Here is a 12,280-nt window from a genome sequence, read left to right on the forward strand (position 1 = left end):
ATGTGTTTTAGCAAGGAAAAATGTGCTTAGATTTATGAGAACGGAGGATTGTGTTTTGTGAATTGTGTCTTCATGTGAAATGTGTTTATGGTATTGAAAAATTGTGGCTAGATTAAGTAAATGTGTTTAGACAACTGGTCATTTGGTTTAGAGGATTGGCTTTTGTGTTTTAGCATTTGAGAAAAACTGTAATACAAGGGGGCAGTGAATATGGCGTTAATATGGTTTTGTTTCTTTTAACTTGCATAAAACACTGTCCTGCGGCTTATACACAATGTGGCTTATATGTGGGAAATTACTGTACATTTGGATGGACTATTGCATACTGTACACTTCAATGGACTATTGCACCCACACACTTCAATGGACTTCTTTCTTATGATATAAATAACAATGGACATTCATTATGAATATGAAATGCAGTGTGTACAGTGTTTGGCTGTTTGATGCATATGATATACAGTATGAATGCTGATGATAATATGTAATGGCTATATGTACATAATTTTTGTTGCACAAGAAATTAGGGGACGGAATGTTTGCCATTTCTTCACTATTGCTATTTTAATTTACATTTATTAGGAAATTGGTTTGGATTATCTACATTAGTTATGAATGTTTGCCAAATGCTTCATTTGAATTATAATTTAGTTCTTTGGTTTATTTTTGTGCACTTTTGGGATGTATCAGGCAGGCTTGTGCAAAATTCAGAATTGAATTGAGAATGACTCCTAAATTCCAATTCAATTATTGAGTTTGAATTGAATTTGAATTGAGGTCAAAAACAGGATGCAGAATTACAATTCGAATTTGAATTAAGGGAAGTAGAATTGAAATTCAATGAAGTTCAAATCAATTCATATACATAATTTAAGGGTACACTGCAAATTATTTGATTCTTATCAAGATAAAACATTTATTAGAAGTGTTATTGTTTGAAGAGTGAATTTCTTACTTTACATAAGTGTTCAACTTTACACTATCTTAAATCAAGCACATCTTTTTTTGTCTCAAGTAGGCATGACATCTTAAAATGAGGTAAATACTGTTAAAATTAGATCTTTTACATCTCTCCCTCAAATTCTCATCAAAATAAAGCTTGTTTTAAGATTCAGTAACAAGAAAATTAATTTAATTAATTTAAGATAACATTTAAGATGTAAGATATCATCTTAAATATAGCAGTTTATGCTTATAACAACTTAGATTTGTCACAAGCTGTGGTACTGTGGCGCAACAGGTTACAGCATTAGTACCATGTACTCATCCATGTACCCACGGGGACCCGGTTCGAATCTCACCTGTGGTCATATCCCAATCTCTCCCCAACTCTTTCACTCACCTACTCGCTTCCTGTCTATCTTCATTGTACTATCTGAATAAAGGCAAAAAGTCCAGAAAATATACTTCCAAAAAAAAGGAATATAATCTGAGGCTGTTTAAATTTAAGGAACCTCATTTTACAACCAGCATTTTATGCTTATATTAAGTATATTTTACTTATTTTGGGGATGTAAAAATGATATTTATAAGTAATCTTAAAACCAGCAATTTCAGCTTATGTTAAGTTTCCAAATACCTCTGTAGACATGCTTATTTCTAGATTTTTTATTTATCTTAATTCACAAAATCTTGCCAAGTGAAATTATCTTGCTGCATGGAGAAAATTTCACTTGTTTTGAGTACCTTTTACCTCAGATTTAGTGTTTCTATCTTGTTTTTAGACACCCTTTTTTGCAGTGTTTAACAATTAAGTTTCACAAAATATGTCAGATATGATCTCCACAAACACACAATTTATAATTGAAAACAGTAATCAATTACATTTCCAATGTAATTTTCCCTGAACTGAATGTATGTGAGATTCAACACATTCTTCCTGTTATGTGACTGTGAATTTGTTTTGAATTGCCATGAATTGAATTCCACTTCCTGTCATTCCAATTCCAATTCAAATTCAACTTCCTGTGGGGTGGGGCCAATTCAATTCAAATTCCAACTCATGAATTGAATGGAGGCAAATTCTAAAATTCGGAATTGTGCACAAGCCTGGTATCAGGTGACCTAGGCACGTGGGCACGTAGACACGTAGGCAGACATCACTGTATATGGCGCAGGTGCACTAGAGGGTTGGGCATGGAATACGGGGGTTGGTGAACCTCTGCACTAACTCAAGACTCATCATGGATATAACATGTTTTTTTAAACAACAAAAACAGAAAGGAGGGAGGCAGCAAAGCTAGGATGGGTAAGAACAAGGCAACGTTAACAAACTAAAAGGTAATTTTAGCCTTTATAGGGCTATAAAGCTGTCCAAACGAATACATTGTCAGGCGTTGTTGTAGGCCTAATAAGATATTGTATGTGGATGTTGTTAGCCTACTATGCAGGCTACTTTAAAGCAGACCAATGCACGAACCTAAAACCGGGAAACGGACAAATATTGTCAGTTTCCGGAGATCCGAAGTAGGATGTATCTGGATATCGTAACGTCAGGCTGGTTTTTCATTGTTCACTTGTTTGTAAGTCACGTCAGTTGCCCGCATTCAGCGCATCGCTGCCTTAAACCGCAGGTCACGTAAATAAGCAATTTGTGAAAATGCTTCCTTAATCCTGTCTTAATCCCGGTGCCGGAGAGGTAATTCAAACACTGTTCTACTCTTTCCTGTGGTAGGTGTTTACACACTCTAAAAAATGCTGGGTTATTTTTTCAACCAAACCGCTGGGTTGAGGCTGCTGGGTCATTTTATTGGGTTGTTTTAACTCGTATTGGGTCATTTCTGTAACCCAGCTTGTTGGGTTGATAGTACAGCGCTGCTGGGTTGACCATTTAGGACTGTGCCCCTCCTCTCCCCCACCTGATGTGGAGCACACTGCCCAGCACCTGGGTGAATTTAACACAGCTGCATAGTTATTTGAGAGGTTGAAGAAAAAAATCGGTAGACATATTCTTTCAACCGTCCAGTCCAGCAGCTGCTGCCAACAAATGCAATGGAAATCAGGCGATTTCGGAAGGTATGTATCTGTTTTTAACTTCTGCATTTTAAAAAGAAATCCAGACGGATTTTAAAAGTCCACCCAGAGACATACCCTTTGTGATATGAATGAATATTCTGCCTGGCGATTTCATTCAGCCTCAAGCATGACAGCTATATTAGCTAGCAGTTAAGCTAATGTGGCGGTGCCACAAACGGGCAAGTTAATTTAATAGCTGACTACGCCACCCTAGTGTCCAAACCAGGGAATAGGTTCTTGTTAACCCAGAAAGATTGGAAAGCTCACAGGTTCAATCAGGCATGAGGCGGAGACAGAATTCCGTCAAATTAAATGTTTTTATTTAAGCACTGAGAATGGGAGCAATGCAGAACTTAGACTGGAGGGAAAGAGCTGCAACAAAACTTAAGAAGATATTAATTTATTATTAAAATGTATGACTGCACCCAACAGGATGGGGATGTAACAAGACAATTAATTAGACAAGAAGGAGTAGGGCTTACCACAGGGAGGCAGGCTATCCTGAGGACAGGGAGGTCAAGACCACACGTGGATATAGGAGACGCAACCACCGCAACCCACACAGGTGAACAGTACTGGAAAACACACACAGTGAACCCACACAGGCACTACAAGCTAAACTCCCGATACCAGGTGACCAGCCTTCCCTGCAGCGCCCCCTACTCCTACAACAAGAAACAAACCACAAAAGACAATGACAAAGACAAAGACAAATACAGAGAACAGGAATAACACCAAAGGCTCAGATGACACAAGCTGACCTTTGTAGGGCCGACCTAATTTCCTGTACTACAATGAAATACAAATAACTAATAAATCAAAAACACCAAGACATTCATACAATAAGGGAGTGGATGGCCATCCAAACGACAGGATCAAAGACAAATACTTCTTTGAGAAGCCCAAAAGCTAGGCTAGCTGTAAAAGTACACAGCTGGCAGGCCTAACTATGCCTGCATGGGCGCTACATCGAGCTTCCCAAAAGTACAGAAAGAAAAGTCACAAAAGGACAAAAGCACATAAAAACAAAAGACAACACTCTTACACCAAGACACAATGACAAGACACGGCAATCAATAAGGAAGAACAAACAGAGGCAAAACAGCAGCAAGCAAAGGATGACCCTGGCGATCAGCACCCTACAACCTGCTGGAGCATATGTAAACAAAGCGTTACTCACCATATCACTAGCCGGAAAGAATAGCGGAGATATTAGATGGCTACATACCACAGCGGAAAGGGTTAGCACACACACTGGACGACGACCAAACAATGCGTGGGGAGGGGGGGGGAACGAGTCTGCCCACGAGACCTATGTGACTAAAATGAAGTGGATGTTACAGCAGTTTCGAGAGTTCACATGACTATGACAAGTAAAGTGTAAAGTTCAGAGCAACGAAATGGAGTACCTGCGGTCACGATGATCAAAAACACTCAGGGGCGCAAAGCCCTTAGAACGCACCCAGTGCAAAGCACAGCACAGCACAGCACAACACAACACAACGCAGAGCGATCGATAATCCTACCAAAGCAGAATAGGGTTTAGTGGTCATCACTGCCGTGATGTAATAAACAGCATTAACCAATATGTAGACCTACCTCTGTACCGGAGCGAAATCTCAAAACCGGCTGCCACCCAGGAGAGAACCACCGACCGGAACAGCCTAATGACCGGAAGAGTCACCACCACCGGAAAAGCCAAACGACTAGCTCAACCCCTGCTGCATACCTGGCCCACGGTGGCAGTCACCTTATAAAGAGCCCACCCCGCTGTGTCCACTCAGTTTACTAATGACAACGACTGGAGAGTAGAGCCCTTAAAGGCACAGGTGCACTATTCCACACCGCTACAATCCACCCCCGCTCAATGTATCGTCGGCCCGACGATAGAAAATAAACATAAGACCAGCCACAAAGCCCAACGGCATTTGAACTTAAGCAGGCCACGATGGTGTTAGATCTCGGCACTCCCCAAAACCCCTTCACTCACCATTCGTGGCAGCCGATGTGGGTTGGAATGTTGACCAGCAGTTGTTCGAATGGTCCTACGCAATGGTAGTTCACTAGTACTAGGAGCACTTAGTTCCATTGGGGGCAGAGCCCTGGTGTCAAGATCTAGAATAGTGCCCCGAGAGGGGCTGACAATTTGGGGGCCCTCCACACTAGCAGTTTGTGGGACAGTTGGCTGTGTGAGTGGTGGCCTATCCAACCAGAGTTCCTCATCACTAGATTCACCTCCCTGGTGACATATGGGTGTCTCAACCTGAGGGCCAGCTGATAGAGGATTAACAGGCAACACCCCTCCAATGACTGCCTTCAACATGCTACGGTGAACATGCTTTACCTTATGGAGATCGTTGGTAGGCGCAATAGTGTACACTGCCCCCCCATAATGTGGGGCCCTCAGCACTTTGTGCACTACTGGACTCCACAGATCTTGTATCTTGTGGCGGCCCCGTATTCCCATGTCCCGCACATAGACCAACTGACCCTCCATTAAGGCTGGGTCTCGAACATGTTGATCATGTCTCGCCTTGCGCTGTGCTGCAGCTGCAGACAATCGTTCGCGGGCACCATCAAAAGCAACTTGTAGCCGTGCCTGGTGCTCTTGAACCCAGTCACAAACTCGGCCTGCCACTGGCTCACGGATCCTGCCCAACATGAAGTCGACAGGTAATTGGGGCTCTCGCCCAAACATCAACAAGTGTGGAGACGCCCCAGTGGTCTGGTGCGGGGTGGTGTTATAACAAAAAATGACCTGGGGGAGGCAGGCTGCCCAGTCCCGCTTACGAGAAACTGGTAAGGTGCGCAAGAGGTTGTGCAATGTGCGATTGAAACGCTCGCATTGCCCATTGCCAGCTGGATGGTACGGTGTCGTTCGGGTCTTGTCGATGGAGTACAAGCTACAAAGTTGTTGAATAAGCATACCCTCAAAGCAGCGCCCTTGGTCTGAATGTATTCTACTTGGGATGCCAAACCGATAGAACCATTCAGTCACCAGCATCTGAGCAACAGTTGGGGCACGCTGGTCTCGGGTGGGGATAGCGATAGAATACTTGCTGAAGACATCTGTAATTACCAACACACTCTCTAATCCACTCTGAGATGGTTCCAGTGTAGTAAAATCAATTGCTATGATCTCGTTTGGCCGAGATGCTAACAAATGGCCCATGAACGTAGTGGCAGGGGGGCGATTGGCCTTTGCCACCTGACAACGAGAACACTCCTCACACCAGCGCCGCACGTCAGCAGACATGGCTGGCCAATAGCATCTCTGACGCACTAGCTCTAACGTACGATTGACACCCTGGTGGCCATGTTGGTGATGCAGCTCAGTTAATACATCTGACTGCAAGGAGACCGGCAAGACAAGCTGACAAACTTCCTCCCCTCCATCTGGGCGCAAGACCCTACGATATAGCACACCGTTACTCTCGGTCAACCGGTCCCACTGACGCAATAATGTGACAGCATGTGGTGACAATTTTTGTCTCTCTTCCCGAGAGGGGTAGCTCTTAGACAGCCAGAAAGACCAAATCTTTTGGATGACAGGATCGGCCAACTGCAGCAAACGCAAATCTGGAGGGGCATGAGCGGGTAAGGCAGACATCACCAACTGGGTAGCATGGACGCTCGTCTCTGTACCCACTGCCTGTTGCAGGAGCTTAGGAATGGTGGTCCCTGGTACTAAATCCAGCACTTCACTAGGCCCAGGTGAATATTGCCGAGAGAGCGCGTCAGCATTACGATTGGACTTACCGGATCTATATTTTATCTCAAAATCGAACGAAGCCAACTGTGCCGCCCACCGGTGCTCCGTAGCACCCAGCTTCGCAGAGGAGAGGTGGCTAAGCGGATTGTTGTCTGTATAAACTAGACATTTATGGCCAAGTAAATACTCCCTGAACTTTTCGGATAAGGCCCACTTGAGCGCCAAGAACTCCAATTTCATTGAGCTGTAATTGTTCATGTTGCGCTCAGTGGGCCTAAGGCCTCGGCTAGCATAAGCAATAGGCCTGATCTTACCGTCCTGTTCTTGCGAAAGAACCGCCCCCAAGCCGCTATGACTTGCATCTACTTCCAAGATAAAAGGCCGGGTAAAATCGGCATAGGCTAGAACAGGTGCAGTGACTAACCTATGCTTCAGCCCCTCAAAGCTCTCCTCACACTCCCCAGACCACGCCTCTAACAGTGGCCGCCCAGATGCCTTCCTGGACTTGCTACCCCCTAGCTCAGCTACCAGCCTATGCAGAGGGGCCGCCAATGTGGCAAACCCCTCTACAAAGCGCCGGTAGTAGCTAGCAAAACCCAGAAAGGAACGAAGTTCTGATATATTAGTCGGGCGACGCCATCTGGCCACAGCTTCAACCTTGCTCGGATCAGTTGCCACTCCCTGGCTAGATATTACGTGTCCTAAATACTGCACTTCAGGCTTGAAAAATGCACATTTTTCAAACTTTGCTTTGAGACCCTCCAGCTGCAAGCGCATTAACACCATTTCCAGCCGCTCAAGGTGCTGTTCTAAGGTGGAAGAAAAGATCACAATGTCATCAAGATAGAGAAGAACAGACTGGCACTGCTGATCTCCGAACATGCGCTGCATGAGCCGCTGGAACGTACTAGGGGCGTTACAAAGGCCGAACGGCATCCTATTCCATTCAAACAAACCAAAAGGTGTGCAGAATGCAGTCTTCGCTTTGTCAGCCTCCATCACCGGGACTTGGTTGTACCCGCTGGCCAAATCCATGGTGGAGAACCAGCGGGCACCTGACAATGTGTCTAAGGACTCATCAATCCGCGGTAATGGGAACGCGTCCTTCCGGGTCTTGCTATTCAATAACCGATAGTCCACACACATCCTTAAACTACCATCCTTTTTCCTTACAAGGACGATGGGGGAGGCGTACGGGCTACTGCTTTCTCTAATAACCTGCGCCTGAAGGAGTTGGTGTATGTGGGCCTTAACTGCTTCATAGTCCGAGGGTGGAATACGCCTATAGCGCTGCCTCACTGGGACTGGGTCTAAAAGGGGAATCTCATGAGCTATTAGGTTAGTACAACCTAAGTCACTCTCCTGTGTGGAAAAAACTGAATGGTACTTCAAAAGCAGTGTACGAACCTGATCCTGTTCAAAGTCATTAAGCGGGGACATATCCAAACCCTTAATCCGGTCTACAATGGCAGATTCTACAGCTGAGGGACCAGATGTGGCAGTAATAGAGCGAACCTCAGAAACTCCTGTAGGCAGACTAACAATGCTAGCACTGCTCACCTGACCTAATCTTGTACGAGGATAGAGGACTACATCGTTTTCCCCAACATTGGTCACCTGTATATATACGGTACCCCGAGTCACCTGTACTAAAGCTGGCGAGGTCAACAATCCCACAGGCAAACCTGATACCGATGGCTCAAATAGTACGTTCGGCCCAGAGTATCGATCAGAGCAAGTAGCTGCCACCCACTTGATAGTGCCGCCCGGGATCAGACAAGCTCTCTGGCCACGTACATTTACCTTTCCAACACCCTCAGCAGTTGGCTGAACAACAGCCTGGTGGCATTGCTGCAGTGCTTGCACCACTGGGCTGGGGGCCTGAGAAACCGAAGGTAAGTCAAACAGCGAAGGACCATGTTGACCAAATAACTCCTGATAACACTTACTGATGACATTCATACCTAGGACCCCAGGCACGTTAGAAAGCATGCCACCAGGAGGATCCTTAACTACCAAGACACCACATGCATGGATCACCTTGCCACAGAGTTCTACATCTAGCTCTAAATAGCCTAAATAAGGGATGTCCAGCCCGTTGGCTGCACGTAGCTGCAGCCACTGACAAGACTGAAGGCGCTCTTGGCCCCATGGTTCAAAGTTCTTTGAGAAGAAGCTTTCAGCCATGGTAGTCACCATAGACCCCGTGTCAACCAAACATGGAACATTAGACCCGCCCATTATGACATCAAGATGAGGACAAGTGGACATTAATCCACCCATGGCACCACAAGATTGCAAAACTACCCCTGAGCCTGATACAACCCCACCCGGACTATGGCTCGATAGTCCGGCGGGTGCTAGTTTTCCGACAGCTGCACAGGGCGGGATGGTAAACTACCCGAGCGAGGGGGAGCTTCAACAGGGGTCAATTGGGACTGGTGGAACGCCCTCTGTCCATCACAGTCTCGGGCATAATGACCAGGGCGCTGACATCGCCTACAAATGATGGAACTATCACGTGGGGGCCCAGTGCGCCTAAAGGGCGGCTGGAGTGCAGCAACACTCTGGACTAGCTGGTTTATCTGGCTCTGCTGTTGTCTTAACAGATCTTTTAGCTCTTTCAACTCTAGGTTAGGCGGCACCTCCTCTGTAACACCTCTAGTAACTGCACATGATGCTATTGGGAGCCCATGCAGCCTTTCCCCACAAGATGGTAGCGAGAAACTACGGGCCCTTGGAGCTGCCGGCATACCCTCTCGTTCCCACCTAATAGCCTCTTTACGGACTTCAATAAGGTCCGCGGTGGGCCGGCAACGAATCAGTTGCTTTAACTCCCGTCGAAGAGCGCCCTCGCAAACGTGCTCAACAAACTGATCACGCAATAGAACGTCAGCATTAATAATGCCTTGCGGCGCACGCCTCTTAACCTTCTCTATCAATTTCATTAGTGCAAGGGAAAACTCAAGGAGGGACTCACCCTCTTGTTGTTTACGGGAAAAGAAAGCTTCCTGCAGTGCCACATAGGACTCAGGACAACCATACAGGTCCTGCAAGATTTCAATGATGCTCTCTGAGTTTTCCTTCTCCTCCCTTGGGCGATGCTTAATCTCCTCCCGAGCGTCCCCCTCCAAATGATCGAAAAGAAAGTAAGCCTGGTCAGCAGGAGACAAGTGACGAACTCGCATGCAGGCCCGGGCTTCGTCTAACCACTCGTCTATACTAATACCTGAACTCCCTCGAAACATAGGGCACCTCTTCTCACGAGGAAGAAATACTAACCGCTCTGTAGTGTGCATATTGGCCTGTGCCGGGTTTATAGATGAATTAGAGCTAGTGCCGGCCTGGCCTGGCCCACTAGGTGTAGTCCTTTCACGTTGAAACCGTTCATTATCAGACCTCAATTTGGCCACAACATCCCTCAACTGCTGCAATTCCTCCTCCATTGGAGTCGACATTATTATTAGTATAAAAAAATTAGGTTTTAATCTATGACCAAGCTGACAGCAGGTTGCGCAGTACTGACAAACTCACCAGAAGCGTTGTTATAAGGATGTTTGCTGCTACCACCGTCCGCTGGCTGCTGCTTTGCCTCTGAAGAAAGAAAACTCATAAAATAAACACAGAACAAAACAAACTGGTTCAGAATAGTCTTAAGTTAAAGGAAAGTGGAAAATCGGTCTCCGCTAGTATGCCTGCTGCCGACTAACGCCAAAATGTGGCGGTGCCACAAACGGGCAAGTTAATTTAATAGCTGACTACGCCACCCTAGTGTCCAAACCAGGGAATAGGTTCTTGTTAACCCAGAAAGATTGGAAAGCTCACAGGTTCAATCAGGCATGAGGCGGAGACAGAATTCCGTCAAATTAAATGTTTTTATTTAAGCACTGAGAATGGGAGCAATGCAGAACTTAGACTGGAGGGAAAGAGCTGCAACAAAACTTAAGAAGATATTAATTTATTATTAAAATGTATGACTGCACCCAACAGGATGGGGATGTAACAAGACAATTAATTAGACAAGAAGGAGTAGGGCTTACCACAGGGAGGCAGGCTATCCTGAGGACAGGGAGGTCAAGACCACACGTGGATATAGGAGACGCAACCACCGCAACCCACACAGGTGAACAGTACTGGAAAACACACACAGTGAACCCACACAGGCACTACAAGCTAAACTCCCGATACCAGGTGACCAGCCTTCCCTGCAGCGCCCCCTACTCCTACAACAAGAAACAAACCACAAAAGACAATGACAAAGACAAAGACAAATACAGAGAACAGGAATAACACCAAAGGCTCAGATGACACAAGCTGACCTTTGTAGGGCCGACCTAATTTCCTGTACTACAATGAAATACAAATAACTAATAAATCAAAAACACCAAGACATTCATACAATAAGGGAGTGGATGGCCATCCAAACGACAGGATCAAAGACAAATACTTCTTTGAGAAGCCCAAAAGCTAGGCTAGCTGTAAAAGTACACAGCTGGCAGGCCTAACTATGCCTGCATGGGCGCTACATCGAGCTTCCCAAAAGTACAGAAAGAAAAGTCACAAAAGGACAAAAGCACATAAAAACAAAAGACAACACTCTTACACCAAGACACAATGACAAGACACGGCAATCAATAAGGAAGAACAAACAGAGGCAAAACAGCAGCAAGCAAAGGATGACCCTGGCGATCAGCACCCTACAACCTGCTGGAGCATATGTAAACAAAGCGTTACTCACCATATCACTAGCCGGAAAGAATAGCGGAGATATTAGATGGCTACATACCACAGCGGAAAGGGTTAGCACACACACTGGACGACGACCAAACAATGCGTGGGGAGGGGGGGGGAACGAGTCTGCCCACGAGACCTATGTGACTAAAATGAAGTGGATGTTACAGCAGTTTCGAGAGTTCACATGACTATGACAAGTAAAGTGTAAAGTTCAGAGCAACGAAATGGAGTACCTGCGGTCACGATGATCAAAAACACTCAGGGGCGCAAAGCCCTTAGAACGCACCCAGTGCAAAGCACAGCACAGCACAGCACAACACAACACAACGCAGAGCGATCGATAATCCTACCAAAGCAGAATAGGGTTTAGTGGTCATCACTGCCGTGATGTAATAAACAGCATTAACCAATATGTAGACCTACCTCTGTACCGGAGCGAAATCTCAAAACCGGCTGCCACCCAGGAGAGAACCACCGACCGGAACAGCCTAATGACCGGAAGAGTCACCACCACCGGAAAAGCCAAACGACTAGCTCAACCCCTGCTGCATACCTGGCCCACGGTGGCAGTCACCTTATAAAGAGCCCACCCCGCTGTGTCCACTCAGTTTACTAATGACAACGACTGGAGAGTAGAGCCCTTAAAGGCACAGGTGCACTATTCCACACCGCTACACTAAGTTAACATTAACTTACAATATCTGTTCATGTTAAATCTACACAAAGACAGACTCATAAAAAACACAGTTCTGTGTTCACTGGGTATGAACCGCTGAACAGAAACAAAACGAACGTTTACAACGAACTAAAATTAGCATA

The 12,280-nt window shown here is 45.7% G+C and overlaps 2 long non-coding RNA genes across 3 annotated transcripts; both read right to left on the reverse strand.

Moving 5' to 3' along the window:
- Window positions 1–3,436: 3,436 nt before the first annotated feature.
- On the reverse strand, window positions 3,437–12,051 carry LOC134083185 (uncharacterized). The gene is made up of 6 exons (XR_009939713.1): window positions 11,885–12,051; window positions 11,695–11,807; window positions 11,514–11,605; window positions 10,768–11,431; window positions 10,262–10,321; window positions 3,437–3,680 (listed from the first exon to the last, which is right to left on the reverse strand). It is a non-coding gene; the product is annotated as an uncharacterized LOC134083185 (long non-coding RNA).
- LOC134083186 (uncharacterized) lies at window positions 3,998–4,902 on the reverse strand. 2 transcript variants are annotated; one of them, XR_009939715.1, is made up of 4 exons: window positions 4,615–4,902; window positions 4,425–4,537; window positions 4,244–4,335; window positions 3,998–4,161 (listed from the first exon to the last, which is right to left on the reverse strand). It is a non-coding gene; the product is annotated as an uncharacterized LOC134083186 (long non-coding RNA). The 2 variants fall into 2 exon arrangements; XR_009939714.1 differs by having other exon boundaries at window positions 4,244–4,537.
- Window positions 12,052–12,280: the final 229 nt, after the last annotated feature.

The sequence above is a fragment of the Sardina pilchardus genome, chromosome 6 (assembly GCF_963854185.1).
Source record: "Sardina pilchardus chromosome 6, fSarPil1.1, whole genome shotgun sequence".
Taxonomy (NCBI): domain Eukaryota; kingdom Metazoa; phylum Chordata; class Actinopteri; order Clupeiformes; family Clupeidae; genus Sardina; species Sardina pilchardus.